The sequence below is a fragment of the Vicia villosa genome, linkage group LG2 (assembly GCF_029867415.1).
Source record: "Vicia villosa cultivar HV-30 ecotype Madison, WI linkage group LG2, Vvil1.0, whole genome shotgun sequence".
Classification (NCBI taxonomy): Eukaryota; Viridiplantae; Streptophyta; class Magnoliopsida; order Fabales; family Fabaceae; genus Vicia; species Vicia villosa.
Window position 1 is genome coordinate 202,891,421 of NC_081181.1, and position 22,163 is coordinate 202,913,583.

A 22,163-nucleotide genomic window follows, 5' to 3' on the forward strand; every position below is an offset into this window, starting at 1 on the left:
ATTTTACTTAATTTAATTTAACTTTCTATTTGGTTTATTTTATATAAGGGTTTGTTTCGTCTTCATTCTTCTTCTGCCTTGTCTCTTTTCAGGATCAACCCTAAAGGCGCCTTAGCAACCATATCAAATCAAATTCAAAAGCTAAGTATTATCTCGTATCTAATTCAAATAATCGTTTTTTCATTTTATTTTGTTTCCTTAGTAAATTAGGGATAAAATTAAATATCAACGAACTGCCTATACACTCACGCCTTATTTGTTTCTTTGCTTATTCCTAATGGTCAGAGTCGATGCTTCTGGAAAACCCTTGCCCTCAACCCCGTCAGGCAAATGCCAAGCTAAGTACCTTCTCCCTATTTTATTTTTTTAATTTATTATCCTATTTTCTTTTGTAGTTAATGAGGTTTGCCCTCGAATTCGATAATGCACTCACTCTCTTCTGTTTATTCTTTCCTTTTCAATTTTCAGGGTTTGTTGACCGCCAAGACTACGAGTGTTGGTAACCCTAAACCCTAACCTTAATATTTTATGCTTTATTATTACTTGTGTCAAACCCTGATAAGGGATCCGCTGGTTACAATTTCCCGCCCCCTTTATTGCTTTATATTATTGTGTGGTTAGTAATTTAGGGAGTGCAAGATTGTAATTAACCTAGAATCACTAATTTACAAGATAATATATTGAATTAACCACGTGATTGTTGCACACACGCACCCTTTTGGGGTAACCTCTCTGTTGCCTTGTTGCCTGTTGCCTGTTGCCTTTGTGTTTTTGCAGAATAAGCCAAGTCCCTCGAATACGAGGATACCTCAGCCATGCTGCCTCGGTAAATAAAGGTCATACGACCCTAATGATGCTGCCTTCGATACACTATATGACCTCGACCCTCGGAAGTTGCCTACGGAAAAAGGCTGAGGTATCTTCTGGCTGCCTACGAAAATGGCTTATTCTGATCCTTGCCTTAGACTACCTGCCCTTCTATGGCATGGGATAGTCTTATGGCAAAGGATGCTTCGATGACCCTTCAACCTCCAAACGAAAGGCTTCCTGCCCTCTTATGGCAAGGATAGACCCTTTCATTCTGAAAGGCAAAAAGAGACCTATTATCTGAGTTTAAGGTAATTGCCCCTAATTGCCTTGCAATGCTCAAACCTTTTTATTATATTCTTTCTCATAATTTTTCAAAAGGGCAACGCTTATTCACAAGCTAAAGTCCCTATCTCTTTCATCTACATTTTCTAAACAAACGAGCAAGCAAAGCAATTAAGAGCCCATGGAAAACCATGGATGCAAAGGGTGCCTTACACCTTCCCTTTGCATAAATTACCCCCCGAACTTAGATTTCTTTAAAAAAGGTTTTTTTCTGTTTCTTTTTGCCTTTCCGAATTTGTTTGGATAAAATAAAAGTCGGTGGCGACTCTTGCTTACCGCGACATTCCGATTAATAAAAAGTCAGTTCACCGTGTTACAGTGCGCATGGCCCAAGAGTGGAATTTAGAGAAAATGTGGTTGATTCAGAAAACGAAAAAGAAAGGATGGAGAAGGCTCCTTCTAAAAGTGGCGCTTGCAGAGACAACTTACTCTATTTGGAGAGCGAGAAACGATGCTATATTCAACAATACTCAATTGACTCATGATATTATTGCCCAGATTAAGCAAGTTATACTCACTCGCTGCTATCTACATAGAACTCTTAGAAATCATGTTGAATACCTTAGTAATCATTAAGGTTTTTGATTGTTAGTTCTCTGACTGTTAGCTTGTTTTGTTTAGTTGGCTTGTAAGCTCCTTTTGGATTGTCTGCACCCTTTGGATCGATTGTTTTTGTGGAATACAATTTCTTCTATTCTCAACAAAAAAAAATTCCAAGAAAAAAATAACTTCCCATAATTTCTCATATTCCCATATAAAAGGATGAGAATGTGGATTTCAATGAAATATATAAACTTTTAAAAAAAAAATTTAAATCATAACTTTATAAATTATGGTCATTGTCATCCCTACCCCTCTCTTATTATAAGAACCTCTAAATTTTTTCACATATTTTAACTAAAAAAATCTATAATTTAAGGGATTTATTTTTTCAAAAATATCATTTATATATTAATATGTGTCTTTGAATTTACATATTCTTAATATCAAATTAAAACATAACATGAAATACTAGGGAGACTCGTCAGACATGTCTGTCTTAATTACAATTTTAACTTAAAAAATATAATTCTTAATTAAAAATAAAAAATAAATAAAAATCAAATTAATATAGCTATTATATATCATTATCAATAATATTTTGGGATCGCACCCCTTATTATGTGTTCCCTGCCCATTTTTACCGACACAGGCAGCATTAACGGACTGAGCATAAATTAATTTTAGATTTTAGAGAGTAATGCTCGTTGGACATATTTAAATGTTGACCATATATAATGGGTTATACTTTGTTCCGAACTAAAACAAAATATTAATGAGTAAAATAAGATTATTTAATCAAAAATAGATGTGCACGTGTTCGAACGTACGAGTCGAGTAATATGAAGAGTAATATTAATATATAGTAATATATTGGAAAAAATAAATATAAAAAGTAAACAAAATATTGATAGGCATACAAAATTTGTGTATTCACCAAACATAATTGTCTCATATATATATTTTTTAATAAATTAAAAAAACAGATCAACTTAATTGATTTAATCCATTTTTATAAAAAATGATATTGTCATCTTAAAATTTAATTTTATTCCCCATTTATAAATCTATGGCCTTATTTTTATTTTTTTTTACTTTCTCGACAAATAACACAATTAATTCTAATAGAGGATAAAACAAATACTCTCTTATCTTATAATTATCACCGGTAATATTTTTCACATATTTAAAAAAAAATCAATAAAACTTATTTGCACTACCAATAATGTAGTTATTTTATAATCAACAATATAACTATTTATCTAGAAAATATATTTATTTTGGAAGCACGTTGTCTAATTATTTAAGAACTAAATTTTTTTTATATATATTTAATTGAATCTAATAAAAATATTCAACTCAATGTTCACAAACAAATTAATAAAAAATAAAAGGGTTAAGTATGTTTTTGGTAACTATAAATATCTCAAATTTTATTTTTAGTCCCTATTAAAAAAAATCACATACGCGTTTAGAATATTAAAAAAATATTTTTTTACCAAATTATAGAATTTTGGGTTAAATATATTTTTGGTTGCTATAAATATCTCTATTTTGACTTTTAGTCCCTATAAAATATATTGACTTTTAGTCCTATAAAATTACTTTTGCACTCATTTTTGGTCCATCTCCAGGGACTAAAACTGAATGCAAAAATAAATTTATAGGGACTAAAAGTTAATTTTTTTATAGGGACTAAAGGTCATTTTGGGTAATTTTATAGGGACTAAAAACATATATAATTCTAGAATTTTTATATAATGAGAAGAATTAAATATGAAATTTTTAAATTTCAAAAAATAATGATAAAAGTAATGCAAATCTTGACTTAAAAACTAAATTTTGAGTTTTTTTTTCCGAGGAAATTTTTATAACGTTTGTTAAATAATCATTCAAAAATACACATCTATTTAACAGTAGGGACTAAAACTAAGTGCATAATAATTTTATGGGGACCAAAATATATAATTTTTTAATAGAGACTAAATATGAAATTTGAGATATTTATAGGGACCAAAAACTTATTTAACTCAAAATAAAAATATAATAAATTTAGCATATATATACAACTATCAGATTTATCACTTAGTATTCATATTGATAAAAGCCATTAAATTAGTTTTAATTAGACATGAAAGTAAATATTGTAAGTAATTTATATATAATTTTTTTTTGATAAAAATAAAAAATATGAAAAACAAACAAAATACTGAAACGTATAAAGATAATTTTAAATAAATTTTGCAATTAATTAAAAAAATTTGATTGAAAAATTGGGCGTATATCGTTATAATAAATATAGGGGTGAATAATATAGGGTGATTAGTAAATAGATAGTATTTTTAATCAATGTATAAAAAGAATATGTTGTATTATTGTAAATATTTTAAAATTTAAGATATATTTTATTTACATTAAATAAAGGATTTAATGGATATGCATTGACAGAGTAAAATAATTTTACACTGTAATCCAATATAAAACCACAAATTTGTCATGTCATTAAAAAAAATTAAAATAAAAGAGGGTTTTAATTGGATACATGGTTGTGAGTGCATCACCCATTTTCTGTTAAATAAATTAATTCATTTTAAATTTTACATATACCACAATTATTTTAAAATAGAGAGTTAACTTTTAAAATACGTATTTTCACTTATTATAAACTCTTGAATCTTTTTTACGTATTTTCTCTTATTATTTTCTTCTTTACAGGGATATAAATGTTTGATAGAAATGAGAATTTAGAATATTCAAATTAAGGGATAAAAATGTTATAATCTATCAATAGTAATACTACTGAAGATTGATCAACCCCTTTTGAATTTAATGGTTCTCTAGGATTCTTCCAAGATCATAACCAAGATCAATTTTTTTTATCTCTTTAGTTCAATCTATTCCCTAACATTTCTTTCTCTATTCTAGATTTTTTTTCACAATCAATTCTATGGTGTTCTTCATTATTTTCTCCTCATAGTTTTTCTATCTAATTTTTTTTGTTTTCTAATCATCTTTCTAAATCTCCTCTCTGTCCACTATTGTGTGATCCCCGCGTAGGTATTGTGATATTTTACTATCCCGTCTCTGTCCTTTCTTTCTGTGTTGTTGGTGTTTCTTTTTGCAGCCATGGAACACATTGGTTACAATTCTAATCCCAAACGTACTATGATTTCTAGTGCAAAAAAACCATTAATGGGAAAAACTGTGCATATGGGCACAAAGTTGGGGTCAAACTTTGGAGAAGTTTTAGATTCTGAAATTTTTGAAATGCAAAGACAGATCTACAATTGTCAAAATTATAGTCAACCTTGACATTAACAATCACATCATGTCTGGAATGTACGTTGGGAGTAAGAATAATGGGGTTGCTTGGATAGATTTTTGTTATGAAAGATTACCCCATAGAATGGGCATATTGAAGAGAATTGTTTAAAAACTATACCCCATAGCCATGGTATAACTGATATTAACCCTTTGGATCCTTTGAAAACTATTAGATGGAGAATGAAGAAATCAGGTATATCGTCTACGAGAATTAGAATGCTAATAATGTTAGAGTCCCTAGAGTTAACATCAAGGTGACCCGTAATGCCCTTTGGCATTGGGGAAGACAAAAGTTTGGGATTCCCATAAAAAAGATTCATAAGCTCAAGGGGGGTTAAGAAGCTCCAAGGTAATAATAAACATAATAGAAATTTTCAAATTGTCAAAGAGAACCAAAGCAAGCTTAACAAGCTTTACCAATTGAAAGAAATCTATTGGGCTGAGAGAGTCAAGATCCATTGGTTGCAAGAAGGGGACATAAAGACCAAATTTTTCCATAAAAATTGAATAAAATTGAATGAGAAAAGGAAGTGTTGAATTAAGAACTTGAAATATTGAACAAGATTCAAACCATTAAAGAACGAGAGATGAAAAATGAGTTACAGGATTCTTGAAAATCATTGATTAGTGTAAGTTGTTCTTCAAATATAACATAATTGTTTATATAATTATTTTCTAAACCTATTTGAAAAGTTATATATTCAGTTAGGGTTTGGTGGAATAAGAAATCCACATTAAATATAACAAACTCAATTGTGTTTTACTTGTCGGTTAAATGATAAAATCGAGGGGAAATGTGTTTTCGCCATTTAAATTTTCAAAAAGGTTATTGCCAGGGTTCAAACCTATGACCATTACATTTTTCTTGTCAGTGGAATTCCAAGTGAGAGTTAATGTGACACATGTAACAACCCGGGCCCCTCGCAAGGCGCTCCCGGCATTATTACCTCACGATCTTCTTTACCCGCCTCTCTAGTAAAGTTTTTGCCTTTCGTGAGAATCGAACCCAATACCCTGGGATTCAAGTATATGTTCATTCCATTCCCGCTATCACTTGAGCTTTAATTGAGCTTAAATCTCACTACCATTTGAGCTTTATAATTAAATATAATTTTGGTACTCTTTTTTTGTTTTTTCTAACATATTAGCCCCCCTTTAAAAAAATGGTTGTAAGTTCCTTCTTTTGAATATTCTTGGGATTCTATTAGTCCCCTATCATATTTGGTTATATGGCAGCTTCATTTATGACGTGGCAAAGGAAAAATTGACTAAGTTTGAAAAATTATTTGACACATCATTTAAAAATATTATAATATGATTTTATTTTAAACAATTAATAAAATAGTTTTCAATGAAACTTTAATAACTTAATTCATTAAACTTATAAAACCACGAGCCCTAATGTCTTATGCTTCAAAACATCATATCATCCGCCTTCCTTCGAAAGAAAACTAAATCCATTCGTTCACAAATCTCCAGACCCAAAATCTTGATTTAGGAATAGCTTAATTTGTACTTCCATATTGTAATGTTACAGACTAGGTTTGAAATTTTTGGTGTGAAATTGCAATGTTACAGACCAGGTTTGAAATTTTTGGTCTCAAATTGAATTGAAAGTTACAGGTCATATTGTAATGTAAACGGTTACAAGTCTGAAATTAGAGGTCATGTTGCAGAGCTATTATTTTGTCTTATTGCAGAGTTGTATTCAATGTTATGTTAAGATTGCACATAAACTCAACATACCAAATTATACATAAGCTCATTTCATTCAACTTAACTAATCAACCCATTGAAATTGTACATAAGTGTGTTCATTACATCAATTACACATACCTAACATGCAAACTTAGCATAATCAACTTAACATAATCAACTTATTCTACGTAACCTAAATCCTAATTGATTACATTTGATACAACTAATCCAATTAATAGAACTGATGTCATTCCCATGGTAAACTTGTTCATCATCTTCAAAAGCTTGATCTTCTCTAATTATGGCTTCATTCAGCTTGACCTTTTCTTGGTTTAATTTTTGATGCATTGGAAATATTACTTCCTTGGCTCTTTGAGACATCACTTCATCATTCCAAACAAAGTGACTACACTTCTTATATCCCTGAATCAAGAAATAGAGAAGAACAATGAGAGATTTTTTGGAAATCACAAAATAGACTTGTTCAACGATTTCACAAATAAAATTAATACCTTGTTCATCCCACCGCAAAAAAAAAACGACGACCTGAGTTCAAATATGTCCAAGCAGTCATAAATGGAAATGGAAGACCACATTTGCATTCGACATGATTGAAGCGACAAACAATACGATTACTTGATGTTGAATACTGGACATGGTTGCGTGAAACTTAAAGCGTGAAAATTGAAACGAAATCTTTGGTTTTCTAGGGAAGGAGAAGAACTTCACGTGTTCTACTGGATGCACATGGGGAAGAACACCTACATGGTCGTGTTTTATAATGTTTTTCATTTTAATTATTTAATTAAAAATGTTTTTCAACTAAACTGTTTAAATTAAATTGTTTTATAATGTTTTAAATGACATGCCAAATAATTTGTCAAATTAGGTCAACTTTTCCTTTGTCAGGTCATAAATGAAGCTATCACATAACTAAATCTGAGAGGGGGCCAAAAAAATTCCAAAAAAATTCAAAAGAAGGAACCTAAAACCTATTATTTTTAAAAGGGGATTAATAAGTTATAAAAAAATAAAGTAAGGGGACCAAAATTGGATTCAAGCCATTTTTTTAAAAGTTTTTAAAACTTTTGACTTTAATCACACATTTTTCAACGGATCCACACTATCGTCGCTTATTTATATGGATGAGAATATGCCAAAGTGGACTTAGTCTATTTAATAAAAAGGTCACACTTAGGCTTAGGCTTTTAAAAGCCTATTTAATTAAATAAACCAGACTTAGGTTATTAAAAAAGTCTATAAAACCTTATAGGTCAGTCTATATTTTTATTAAAAATAATTCAAATAGGCCGGTCTATATATGCATATATATTAGAAAAAAATGTTAAATATATTGACCTATATATGCATATATAAGTCAACCTATAAGGCTTCTTAAGTAATATAAAATAATTAAAAACTTTAATAAGACACAAACCTTTAAATAGGCTTTCAGGCATATGTCTTCTTAAGTAATATAAATTAATTGAAAATCTTTATAAGAAACATACTTTTAAATAGACTTTTAGGTCAGATAAAATTTTTAAAAAAGTCAGACCGAAAAAAAAAACTCTATAATAAAACATAGGTCAAACTCATACCTTATAAATTTATCGTAGGTTAGACTCAGAACTTCTAAAGTCTAACCTACATCTTCTTTAATCTGGGTCGTCATCCTATTAAATTTATTTTGTATATAAATGTTGTCTCCTATACTTTAAAAATTTAAGTAATATCTTGAAAAAGATATCTTAAGCTTCATATCAAACAAATCTTTTTTAAGTGAATTCTTCTCCAAATTTTGTCAATCAAATGAATCAAATAGTTTTTTTAGATGAATTCTTCTTCCACGAAGTTCGCTCACCTCAAACGAAATTTTTTATTTTATTTTATTTATTTATAAATAAATGTCATGTATAGAAGATACTATTGGTGGAGGCTGTAATGAGTTGTGATGATTTGACTATGACCACCTCAAAAATGGACGATGGCTAACCTTCCATAACTACCAGATCTTACAAGAATTCATTAAATAATTTATTCAAAATCAATAATTCTAAAATTAACATTAATTAAGAATTAGAGTTGCTAAATATTTAACTAACACTTGTACGAAAATAATATTCTCTTACGGCTAGAGAGAGAAATATTCAGAGAGAAAAAATAAATTGAAAACAACAAAAAGAGCATATATTTGTTTAAATATTGACCTAATTTGTTTTGTTTTGCTTATAATAATAATGTACATTTTTGTTTGATAAGGAGCTGCGGTGATTAACCGCCGAATCGCTGATCGACAAGACGGCATTTCACCGAATATTCTAACAAGGAATATGTTCTCGATCACAAGTTTTTATCAACTTGCACAATATTAATGTTTTTTCCCTCTAAGAAAACATGCAAACTATAAAAGTATACATTAATTAACAAGTGAGTACATTACTACTCCAGCTAAGGTTCACGTTACTGATTAATTTTGAATTTGCCATGCGTGATGGTGACTGATGACAAGCATGTTCTAAGCAAGAAGCATGTAAACTATATGTTAACGGCTCTCATTAACTTTAGATATAGAATAAGCGAAAAAAATTTATACCTAACATGTTTAAATAAATAGATGCCTACAAAATTAAACTTGTGAAGTTATGTGACATAACGTGTACTTGTAAATCATTTTATAAAAAAAATTGTCAATTTATCTAGGTGTTAATATATGTGTTAATATTATATGACCAATGTTATAAAAAAAATTGTATGAACAATGTAGATTGAATCTAACACAGAGTTAGAATGCTACATTTATAAGAGAATAGACTTTGTTAATGCAGTGTAAAAACTTGGTTAATGCAGTAATGAAGTTGGTTAATGCACGTCCGTATATGAACAGTGTCGTTCTTAATTTTAAAAATAAAAATAAATATTATTATTTTATTTTAAAAAACACTGTTCACTGTATAAATACGGTGAACAGTGTTTGGTGTAAGTATTGGTGTAAGTTTTGGGTGTAAGAATAGCATTTCTCTTTGTTTCAACTTAAAAAAAAATCTCTGTATTTTAAAAAATTAAAAATTAAATTCATTTTATATAAATTAATAGATTAATTCTAATATCACGTATCATAAATATACAATATTAAAATTTAAAACATAGTTGAAATTACATTTTTTCAAAAAAAAAAATCGAAAAATAATTTTTATAAAAAACTATTTGAAATATCTTCAAATTTTTTAAGAGTTTTTTTATTTTAAAATTATAATATCAAAAAAGTTATAGTAAACGATGAAATACTTAAAATAGTATTTAAAAATAATCATTTTTATTTAAAAATTTTTTACTATAAAATATATTATTATAAAAATCGTTTTTAAAAAACTGAAACAAGTGGATCCATACTTATGTTGAATATTTTGTTTTGAGTTCGAACGGAAAACTTCAATTTATGAATATCAATTTGTGATATTTATTAAGAATTTTAAAAAAATCACTTATTATTGTTAAAATCAATTTTTTATTGAAGTTAAAATCAATATTTAACAAACTCACAATCCGGCCCCTACAATTGTCGAAGATAGATCAATTATTATTAGGTCAATGTCAATAACAAAAAATACTTCGTTGATGTAGAATCGATGACCAGGTCGATGCCAATAACAAAGAATATCTCGTTGATGTAGAATCGATGACCACTTTTGATCATAAAATTAAATTTTAATAAAAATATTAATTATTTTTTTAGTTATAAAATATAAAGTTATTTAATTTAAATGTGTTATTATAGCATTTTTAGTAATAAATATATATATATATATATATATATATATATATATATATATATATATATATATATATATATATATATAACATTTTTAATTTAATCATTTTTAATTTTCTTATTAATTAAATAATAAATATATTTAAACATGTAAGAAAAAAAATCCACAAGTACAGCAACACCAAATGAGATGCGTTGGTATTCTAATTATTTAATTTTATAGTGATAAAAAATAAGTATTTGAAAAATTATTTTGAAAGGTAAAGTAATTTGTGAATTTATTTGAAAAAGTCATTGTAGCAGTAGCCGCGGAATGATAACATATTTTTTATCACAATAAATTTTTTTTATTTTTCATTTTTTTAGGTTTTAAACCAAAATTTACTGGTAGGTGTTCTCGATTATTTTGTGGAATATTTAAAAATGTAGAAACAATTAAATCCAAAATCACATAGAAAACTCTCTAAATACTATTTGTAAATTATGCCTCTTATTTGTTATTAGGATGTAGAAATATCCAACAATTTGGATTGAGCAATACCACTCAAGTTTAAAGGTTTACAAATATTATTCGGAGCAAACCTTTGGTTCAACATCTCAAATGCAACATCAACATATTTTCTCTAATTTTTGTAACAAGGTAAGAATAAGTGTTTATTTTCGAGATGATGAGAAACAATCAGTCACTGCTCAAACGAACTAGTTTTCTCTTATTATTGAGATTGATATAAAGAAAATTTTAGGCCTTTTGTCGTCTATTAAATGGATACATAATTTTGGTTTTGATGGAGTGGACTTTGAGCTTAATGAGTAGAAAGTGTGAATAGACAAGAATTTAACCTTTTAGATTTGGGTAGAGCTGTCAAATGGGCCGGCCCGGCCCAGCCCGCCTCGGCCCGGTGGGCCAGCGTGTTTTAATGGGCTGGCCCGGCCCAGCCCAATTGCTAAATGGGCCACATAAAATGAGCCCGGCCCATTTTTCAAAGGCCCGTGCGGCCCGATGGGCCAGCCTGGCCCGTATTTCAATATTATAATTTTAATTTTTAAAAAGGATGTAATGGATAAATGCAATACAACATAAGTAAAAAGTTATCATAAACGTATATAAGTGATGTTTAAAATATTTATCCACAAATATATATATATATATATATATATATATATATATATATATATATATATATATATATATATATATATATATATATATATATATGAATACCACAAAATCATCCATGTAAAAGTATAAAGTAACTTAATATTATCACTAATACTTATCAAATTTTTTCTACATCTCACAATCATTTCCTTGATCACATCATTTTGAAAATATATGTTGATCCTCTTTAACTTTTCTTTATAACTTGAAAACACATTTATAAAATCATATCTTATCTCAATCTTTTTTCTCCAAAATTTACCAAAATCTTTTTTTAATGGGCCAGCCCGAAGCCCGCTTGGCCCGGCCCGGCCCAGCCCATAAAAAACATAGGCCCGGTGGGCTGACCCAAAAAGATAGGGTCGTCTTTTTTTAAGGTATTTTGCGGCCCGGCCCGCGCTAAATTATAGGGCTTTTGGGCCGGCCCAATGGGCCAAGCCCATTTTGACAGCTCTAGATTTGGGTCATGCTAACGAGTGCCCCAGAGGCACTCTTTAAGCATTCTAAATAAAGAAAATATTCTTTCAAAAGTTCACCATTTCAATTTTCGATGCATTAATTACGCATATTTCCAAGAAAAACTTACTTTTTAAAGCTATTAAAGAGTGCCCCTGGGGCACTTGTTAGCATTTCCCTTTAGATTTTCATGCTATTAGTTAAAGGGTCATTCTAACATGTGCCCTAAGAGCATATGTTAAGGATATTATAATTAGAAAAAATTAATTGTCATTAAATGTAATAAAGTCATATTTAAAGTTTTGAGACATTGAATGCATATATTTCAAAAAAATATTTATATAAATAACTTATTAACGTGTTCCCTTAAGTCACATGTTAGTTTTTCTCTTAGTTAAAAAGGTACACAGTTGTTTTTTTTTTTTTTTTGACAGAAGGTACATAGTTGTTAACCCTTTATTTTAGTAACTCTATTATTAAGTTGAGAGACAAACGAATGAGATTGCTCCTGTTTTTACTACAAGTGGTCGTATCTCTTATTAGTTTTCATAATCTTATTGATTTACTGTCAAGTATTCAAAATATACTAATAATAACATAAATGAAGTCTTTTCGCATAAAAATATTTGAGAAACATTTTATATATGTGTCGAGTCAATGAATGGAGAGGAAAGGATAAAGTCTAGATCTAAAAACAAAATGGGGAAAAAGGAAAAGGTAAAGAGAAAGGCACACATGATTGAATGAGGAGGGAAACGGTGGCGACGCATCTCTATTATTATCAACAATATCTGCCATTGATGAGCTGTGCTGATCCGTACATTTCACATGCAACATATAAGTACAAGCCAGTATCATGATACACTTTTCAAAAAATAAAATTAAAGGATCATTATATCGTATCTGTGGGCTTGACTAATATGAAATGGTTCTTGTCTGGGTGTTTGGTTTTGGTTCAAACACGTCTCTCATTCTGACAACCTCCATATTCGACACTGCCCATGTTGTGCTGCTTCCTTTTACCATTTAATTATAAACATTTGCTAACTTGTGAATTAAAATTCATATTAAAAGAATTCATATTTAAAAAGTTTATATTCAATAATATTTTTATAATTTAAAGAATTTCTTTTGTAAGCAAGATAAATTGATAGGAGAATTAAGAGTTTTTAAACCTAATTATAAGAAAGAACGAGACAAGACTCGACAAAAATAAAAGATTATTATCCAATTGAAACTCAAGATAAATAAAACAAATGATTTTTATTAAATTCATAGAAGTTATAATTTGGATGAGTAACTTTTCCGATGAAAGACCATCTCAAAATCAAAAAATTTATATTCCACACCACATCAAGAATATTCCAATCATCGCTTCTAAAATTTATGTCATTCTTCAATATCCACAAATTCCAACAAGTTGCCAACCAAATGACTTCTGCCTTACCAACCCTCACCTTTTTGCAAATGTAAAAATTGCTCCACGTTAAAAAACTCTCTTTGAAGCTATTAACCCGAAAATCCACCAATTCGATCTAATCGGCAATTTCCCTCCAAATAAGAACAGAAATTTTACAAGACAAAAAAGAATGGTCCAATGATTCTTTGAAGTGACCGCAAAAAACACACAAACGATCATTGATGGATAATTGAATTCCCATAACGGGAAGGAGATCTCTAGTTGGAAGTCTATTTATACAACACCTCCAACCAAAAGCCTTAATTATGAAAGGAACTCCCACCTTCCAAATCGATTCAAGAGCGTTATCAAACCTGTTTCTCGAACCAGATGGAACACGAAAATAGTTCGCCAAACTGTAGAAACTGCTCACGGTGAAGCACCTGTCCGCGTCTGTGCCCCACGAGACAGAATCATCACCATTAGAACCCGACTGAACCGACACCAGTAAGGCTGCCAGCGCTTGTAGCTCAACCGCCGCAACCTCATTCTGCATAACCGAAGCCCCCCACTACCAGCTATCCTCGCACCACCCGCCCATGCACACAACTGCCGCATCCTTCAGCTCAGAGAAATTGTATAAGAGAGGGAACCTTTCTTTGAAACAAAAATCTCCCGCCCATTTGGATTGCCAAAAGGAAATGGAAAAACCGTTGCCAATATGGAAACTCAATTGTTTACAAACAACCTCTCAGGATAATTCTTATCAAGACTAGATAAATCCCTCCACCAAAAAGAACTGATTTCATGCTTCTTTTAGAAATCACTGAAGTTCACCACCTTCAAATTAATATCGCCGTAGGGGGACTTTAGCACCATATACCACAAAGCATCAAATTCAACCAAAATCCTCCACCTCTATTTTTGAAGGAGAGTCGCATTGAAATCGTCAATCCTCTTGATTTCTAGACCACCTCTTTCAATCGAAAGACAACCATTCATCCAACTCACTGTTAGCTGAAGATTTCGTTTTACAAACATGGTCCTTCGAAGGATAAAAAATCGAAGGAAGGATGGTTACTGACGACCATCTTTGAAGATAAAAATGGCTCCTGATGGCCATGCTTTGAGAACGAAGATTTCTAAGTTATAACGAAGATAGTGAATGCTGAAGCTAGTAGGAGTATATGTCTTCGAAGACTTAGACAGATTTCGTGAAATATGTTAAGTATTGACACTTAGCGTGCTTTTGTTAGTGTTTTAATGTTAAATACACTGCCACGCGTCGAAGAAGGACTTAGGCGGGAGGATTTGAAATTCGAAGACGGTTTCGTAACTGTCTAAAGACAGATGGCGTTCCCGAGGGTCTTATGAGAAACGTGGCATTAGATTAGCGTAGGACCGTTAAGGTCGAAACTAGTATAAATAAGGGTTCTAATGTTAGGATTCAGTGTGTTCATTTTGTACAAATCACTCACATATTACTCAAGTATCAAGTGTTAAAGAGAAAGAGTTTGCTGAGAAATATACGTATGACACCACCATTTTAATACATGTGTATTTTCCCTTTATTTTCAAGTATCTTTCAATATTATTGCATTCCATTTACTTCTTGCCATTTAGTTCATGCCATTTACGTTTTCGTACTCATTATTTTCATGTCATTTATCTTTGAAGTATTTAACATTTCTGCACTTTAAGATTTCTGAACTTTTACAGTTTTGTCTCATATTTTATCTTGACTTACCTTTCGCTGAAGTTATACTCACGTGTATAACGAAGTGATTGCTAATTTTGTTTGTTTCAATCGAAGTAATTCTTATTGACAAGATGAATCGTAGATATGGTTCGAATGACCATCAATAACAATCTTTTTGACTATGTCCTAGGATCAATCTAGTCGATCCTGCGAGTAACCAAATCATATTTATTATAGTTTGGAAGACTAGCGGTTGTTTACCGGAAATCACCGTAAACAAATTGGCACGCCCAGTGGGACTGTGTCAAGCAAATTGTTTTTAATCAATTGTTTGATTTTTGTCTAGACAATATCAAGACCTTGTATGAACCTTAGGAACGGTAAATTAACAAACAGTGCACAACCGATTCCCAAACGAAGGTACAACAGGAAAATGGTCGTCACGACCAATGCAGGGGGAAATCAAGATCCCCCACAAGGCTCAGGATCAGGAGCGGCAAATTCTGCGCACGTTTCGACTTCAACTCAAGGAGCGCGGGATACACCGGGTCCAAATGGATCGAGACCCACGGATAGTTCCCAGGCTATACCTGAGAATAATACAGAACCGTCAGGGACTATTCCAGTTTCAGTGTCGACTACCGCACCTGCATCTACAAGCGCAAATGAGATGCCACTTTTCTCGACAAATGCTGCAAATAACTTATTCAACCCAGGGTCGAACTCTGCGTTCGAATGGAGGCCAAACTACCCATATGGAATGCCATATCCATATGGAACAGGCGTACGAGGAGCAGCACCTACACATACTACAACTAACAATGCGACGTTTTCGCCAAATGTCGGTTCAGTGGGTCGAAGTGTGCAAAATACTGGCTTCTTTGCCCAAATACCCAATTTCACCACAAGTAATCAAGCAGCATTCCGACAAGAAATGGATGCAAGCAACCATGATATGTTAGGGGTCTTGGCCAAGGAAATAGCTTCAATTTTGAATCCGCTAGCAACAAATATTACTAGTACAAATCGAGAGAATGTGGAGATTTTCCAAAAGATATCATCTCAAATGAATCGAATGGCAGATTTCATGGGAGTTCCACCACCTAGACGAAGAGACAAGCAGCCCTTGTATCGAGAAGAAGGACCCATTATGGAACGTATTCAAGATGTGGTCCCTCCGTCTAGGACAACTACTAATAATGTAGTTGCCCCACAAAGAACAGCGGCAATCGAAGGGAACCAAGTAATAGATTTGGAGGCTTTGAATCAAAGAGCTGTTCCTGTTCAACAGGAGATGGAGGAAGATCGACCCAGATTAAGAATAGTGGGTAGGAACGAACACCCAGATGAAATCGTCCAGAGAGTCAGAAGAGAAAATCTGGCTACAGAAAATAACCTAACTGCCATGATAGAAAGGGTTATGGCCAATAATGGCCTTAGTACTGGAATTCGACGTCCAAATTATACATCCCCTATATCAGATTATATCATGCAAACAGAGTTGCCTAGAGGCACTAAAGTACCCAAGTTTACAAAGTTTTCAGGCGAAACTAGCGAGTCGACTGTGGAACATATTGCCAGATATCTGACAGAGGCAAGAGACTTAGTGGGGAACGAGGATTTAAGGATCAAATATTTCCCTAGTTCGCTAACAAAGAATGCTTTCATTTGGTTCACAACTTTGCCACCAAATTCGATAGATGCTTGGGCACACTTAGAAAGGTTGTTCCATGAACAATTCTACATGGGTCAAACCAAGATAAGTCTGAAAGAATTGGCCAGTATTAAGAGGAAGTTTACAGAACCAATTGATGATTACTTAAATAGGTTCCGAATGTTGAAATCAAGGTGTTTCACAACAGTCCCAGAGCATGAACTAGTCGAAATGGCTGCGGGTGGTCTAGATTATTCAATTAGGAAGAAACTAGATACTCAATACCTTAGGGATATGGCCCAGTTGGAAGATAGGGTTCGACAAGTCGAACGCTTGAAGGCAGAAAAGGCTAAGGCAAATAAAAACTATAAAAAGGAAAGGGTAGCGTACGTCGAAGCGGAGGACGCTGATGACGAATCTTTTAACGACTCATACAACCCCGAAGAAGTCGAAATAGATTTGGCTGAACTGAAGGAAACACCACCTTATGCCTGCAAACTACTCAACCCTGCAAATGGAAAAAACCCAGTAGAAAGCGATAAGAACGATAGATTCCCTAAGAAAACTTACACATTCGACGTCACCAAGTGTGATGAAAAATTTGATTTATTAGTAAAAGATGGCCAAATGATACTGCCTCCAAATTCCAAAATTCCTCCGTTAGAACAACGGAAGAAGAGAGGTTTTTGTAAATATCATGGTTTTTTGGGCCATAAAACCTCACAATGTTTTCTTTTCACGGATCTAATTCAAAATGCTATCAAAGATGGGAGGTTGAAATTTGCTGACAAGACCAAGAGCCACATGAGGGTCGACACAAATCCTTTGAACATTGCTGACGCTAGCCTCGTTGAGCCATTGGATATCAACATGGTAGAGGCATCTGAAGTCGAAGTTACGGAAACTAAAACGGTGTTCAATGGAGAGCAGGCTACTGAAAGCCTAAATAATGACGCTGTTGCACCCCAAAATTTGCCCATCTATTTTACTTCTAACTGGCTCAAGCTTCGCATCCATCTGTATAATTCCATTAGGTCATCTAACACTCATGCATTCATTTAATCAATAAATTCGATTTGGGATCAAGAATTTTGAAAGATCAAGGCCTAATTGTTCATTGCTTGAGCTTGTAGAGTCTCGCCAATTAAAGGATGAAATTGAGGTCTCATGTCTTTGAGTTTCATCACTAAGAGATTTTCTTAAGAGGCATTGCTTTTGTTTTGAGATCATCCCTGAACTATGGTGAAAGAGGGTGAACTTGAAGATACATTGTATTGAAGGCATCGTTCTTTATAATATTTGGTGTTTAACACATAGGTTGAGCCAAATCGATGAATTAAAGTGAGTCAAAAGCGTTTCATTGAAGATGTCATTGGATTGAAATTTGTTTGTTGAGATTGGAAATGGATTTGAATTCAAAGACAATCAAAGTGAAGTAGAGTCCTCAAGCATTTGTGTACAATTTATATATAAAAGAGGAGTTACTTGAAACTTACATGTATATTCAAAGATTTTGGAAAGCGGGCTCACTGATTCAAATTTATACATCAAGCTACATCCATTATTCAATATTCTAATTCTTCACTATTCAAGTATCATCAAAGGGCTAAGTCACCTAAGATATAAAAAAATAGAAGCTAGAAACAAGGAATGTCGTGCAAGCTCTATTTTGATTACAAAAGGTGTCATTTCATTACCACCTACAAAATACAAGGAAAAAGGGCAAGAGAAAACAAAGAGTACATGTTCTACAATTCCAAGGTTTCATGCTAATATCGAAACACCGCCATCCAATCCATCTCACAATAAGGATTACACAAAAATCATTATTTTTCCTACTGCTCCTACAAGCTTCATCATCTTAGCCTTCAAAGCCTCCTCTTTATGCATGATTCAAAACAGACCCCTCAATTATATCCCGACATCCGAACAATCGCCCATGTGCATTCAATTCACCTCATCCTGCATAAAACACAAAGATGACAGTTGATATATACATACAAACAGCAGCCCCATTCATAACAAAAATCAAACAATTCCATACATTCATAAACAATTCCATACAAAAATCAAACAACTCCATACATACAGCAACACAAAACCTGCCAGTTAACTCACATTCAACCTACACACATTCAGCCATACCAAAATTTTAACTATTTGTTCCTAACTTTTAGCATTTCAGTTACTAATACTTAATTCCCAACATATAACAGAAAATAACAAACTCCATCTAACCGTTTTTTAAACCAACATAACTAACTATGCCAACTCGGTAACCAATTTCCTAACAGCTTTGTAACTAACCTAGAACCAATCTCTAACCACCTATAACTGTCAATAACAGAATCCTAACCATTTGTAACTAACCTAACCACTTCATAACTAACCAATCCTAACAGTCTTAACTAACCATAACAGAACTAACAGAAGATAACAGAAAGTTTTTGGGAAGAGAATTTACCTCAGATTCAATCTCCTCCACTTCTATAAAATCAGAAACACCACCAATTCAGAAGGCTCCGCCATTTTTGACCTTCACCACTCTGTTTTCACTCTCCACCATTTCATCCCTTTCATTCAACTTCACCATTGTTCACACATATTCACCTACCTTCACTCTCTGCTCCACCATTTTTATCCTCTTCACTTTCACTCTCCCTTCACTTCCATAACCATCTTCAATTCACCATTCTCCACCATTTCTCTGCTTCAGACTATCTCCTTTTCTTCACTCTCTTGACACACACAATCATACATCAATCTCCTTCATCTCCAATCTTCATCATCATCGCTACCGATTCAAGAACTATGCAAAAATCAGAAAATCAGAGTACAGAAGAATCATCAATCGCGCTTCATAATCTGAGGGATTCGTACCTTTAGTTCTTCATATCACCACCACCATTCTTCATCTGTTCGTCGACAAGAACACTCAAAATCCCGCCGCCACAGAACCTTCAACGCATTGCTTCGCATCTTCATCATCATCTTCGTCCTTCAATCACCAGATTCTTCAATCTTCAACAACTTCCGCAACCTCTAATCGTCATCGTTCTTCACAAATTCGTCAACTTTTCAATCAACAACAATCATCTGAAACAAGAAAAAAGAAGGAGATCGGAGAGAAGCCAGAGCGAGAGATGAGGGAGGTCCGGCCGTCGCACGTGAAGGAGAAGAGAGTTTCTGAGTTTCACGAGAGAAGTTAATTCGTCACAAGTAAAAACCCTAACTTCCCCTTTCTCTTTTATTTTTTTTAATTTTAATTAATTGTTTTTAATTAAGATTAGCTGAATTTCAGTATAGGATTAATTTGAATTAAAACAAAAAGAAGAACTAATTAAGCCATGTTAATCTGGATCATAAACCCGGGCCTGTTACAATTGCTAGCTACACTTCTGAGCCCATTGCATTTTTTGGCATAGAAAATCATAACAAAAACAATTTTGGGCCTTGTGCGAAAATTGCACGTCCCCCTTAGGCCCAGTGCTGCCATTTTTGGCAAATCAAACCTCTAACAACAAGAAACCTGTGTGGGCCAAACTCTGGCCGGGCCTTGCGCCCATTACTCCTTGCACCATTAATTTCAATTTGCACCCCCTCTGACTTTAAAATTAGTAGAATTTAGGTCTTAATTAGATTCTTCCCGTTTTTGTCTTTTAGGCAATAAAATGCTAACTTTCTTTTAGACCTTTAATACAATTTTAGACATAAAAAATAATCAACAAAAATATTAGTTTAGGCTTGTATTTTAATTCTTTTGCTTGATTAGAATTCTTGTTCTTTGTCATATAAAAATCAATAAAAATAATAGTCCTTTAATTCACTTTTGGTACTATATTTTGCATCATTTGCTTCCATGTTTTGTACCATATTTCAAGTCTTTCTTTTAGTCATTTTTGCACTATTTTGTATCATTGTTTACTTGTAATTTTTACTTGTAATTTTGATCTTTGCTTGTGCGTGTAATCTCATTCCTTTAGATTTAGGACCTATAATCTCCATAACTATTAGGTTTAGTCTTTTTTCCTTAAATTCCTAACTTTAGGTAGAGACCATGACAACATTAGGACTTAGAAGTTCCCATCATGACATTAGGCTATTTATTCATTTTAGGCTAGTTTTCATCTTTTTCTTTTCAACTTTAAAACATTAACAAATGGAGATACGAATCACATTAAGAAAGTGATAGAGAAATGAGTGGGATTCATTCCCTAATCTGTTTCTCAATCACTTAGTGGCATAGAAATGAGTGGGATTCATTCCCTAATCTGTTTCTCGGCCACTACTTAATGGGAGAGAAATGAGTGGGATTCATTCCCTAATCTGTTTCTCGAACATTAACTAATGGGGTAGAAGTGAGTGGGATTCATTCCCTAATCTGCTTCTCGAACATTACATAATGGGATAGAAGTGAGTGGGATCCATTCCCTAATCTGCTTCTCGATCATTATGCATTTTTATGTGATTCGAATCGCGAAGTAAATTCCCTTAAAAATCACCAATCAAAAAACATTTAAATACTTAATAAAGGCTCAGACCTAAACAAAGTAAGGAAGTGATGCGAAGCCTTGTATTGGGTTTTGTTCATCATGGAATTACATCTAAAAGACACAAACCAATTTTCTCTCTTCTCTCTCTTGCCTCCGAGGCATTCTTTCTCTTGCCTTCAGGGTATTCTTTCTCCTAATCGGACACGTTATTTCCGCTCCATTCCCAGCTTAAGACTCCAGAGGTCGAGCAGCGGAGTGCGAATGTAACTGTTCATCTAAAAAACACAAAAACAAACAAAAACTAAAGAGCCGAACTATGGCGCTCTGATTCCTGAAAATGATACCTAGGCATTAGGTCGCGGGGCCTAAGCGAGCACAACTATTTATAATCCTTATTTTCCCCGTGTTTTTTTCCTTCTTTCATTTGCATGCATTCCCTTAGCATTAAGCTATAGATTTATACACCCTTAGAATAGAACAAACATAAGTGGATACCATCGAGTACGATGGGCGTGAGGGGTGCTAGCACCTTCCCCTTGCGTAACCGACTCCCGTACCCTATCTCTGGTCGCAAGACTTTTCTTATCCATTCCTTATTCCAGGTTTTCTGATATTCCTTTCCCTCTTTGGGATAAATATATTGGTGGCGACTCTGTTCATTTTCGCGAGCGTGCGACAGACGCAATCTTCAATACTGATGTTGAAGAATCTTCCAAGACAGAGATAACTGAAGGTTCGAGGGGAGAGAACAGTGAGGCCACTGAAGACCTCAGGATGAAGCTCCAGAAAATCCAGATCTCTGAAGTTCCTCCAGCAG

At 32.7% G+C, this 22,163-nt stretch overlaps 1 long non-coding RNA gene across 1 annotated transcript; it reads right to left on the reverse strand.

Annotated features, from left to right (window-relative positions):
• Positions 1-18,506: 18,506 nt before the first annotated feature.
• Positions 18,507-19,485, reverse strand: LOC131647982 (uncharacterized). The gene is made up of 2 exons (XR_009298015.1): positions 19,318-19,485; positions 18,507-18,815 (listed from the first exon to the last, which is right to left on the reverse strand). It is a non-coding gene; the product is annotated as an uncharacterized LOC131647982 (long non-coding RNA).
• Between the last annotated feature and the right edge of the window lie 2,678 nt (positions 19,486-22,163).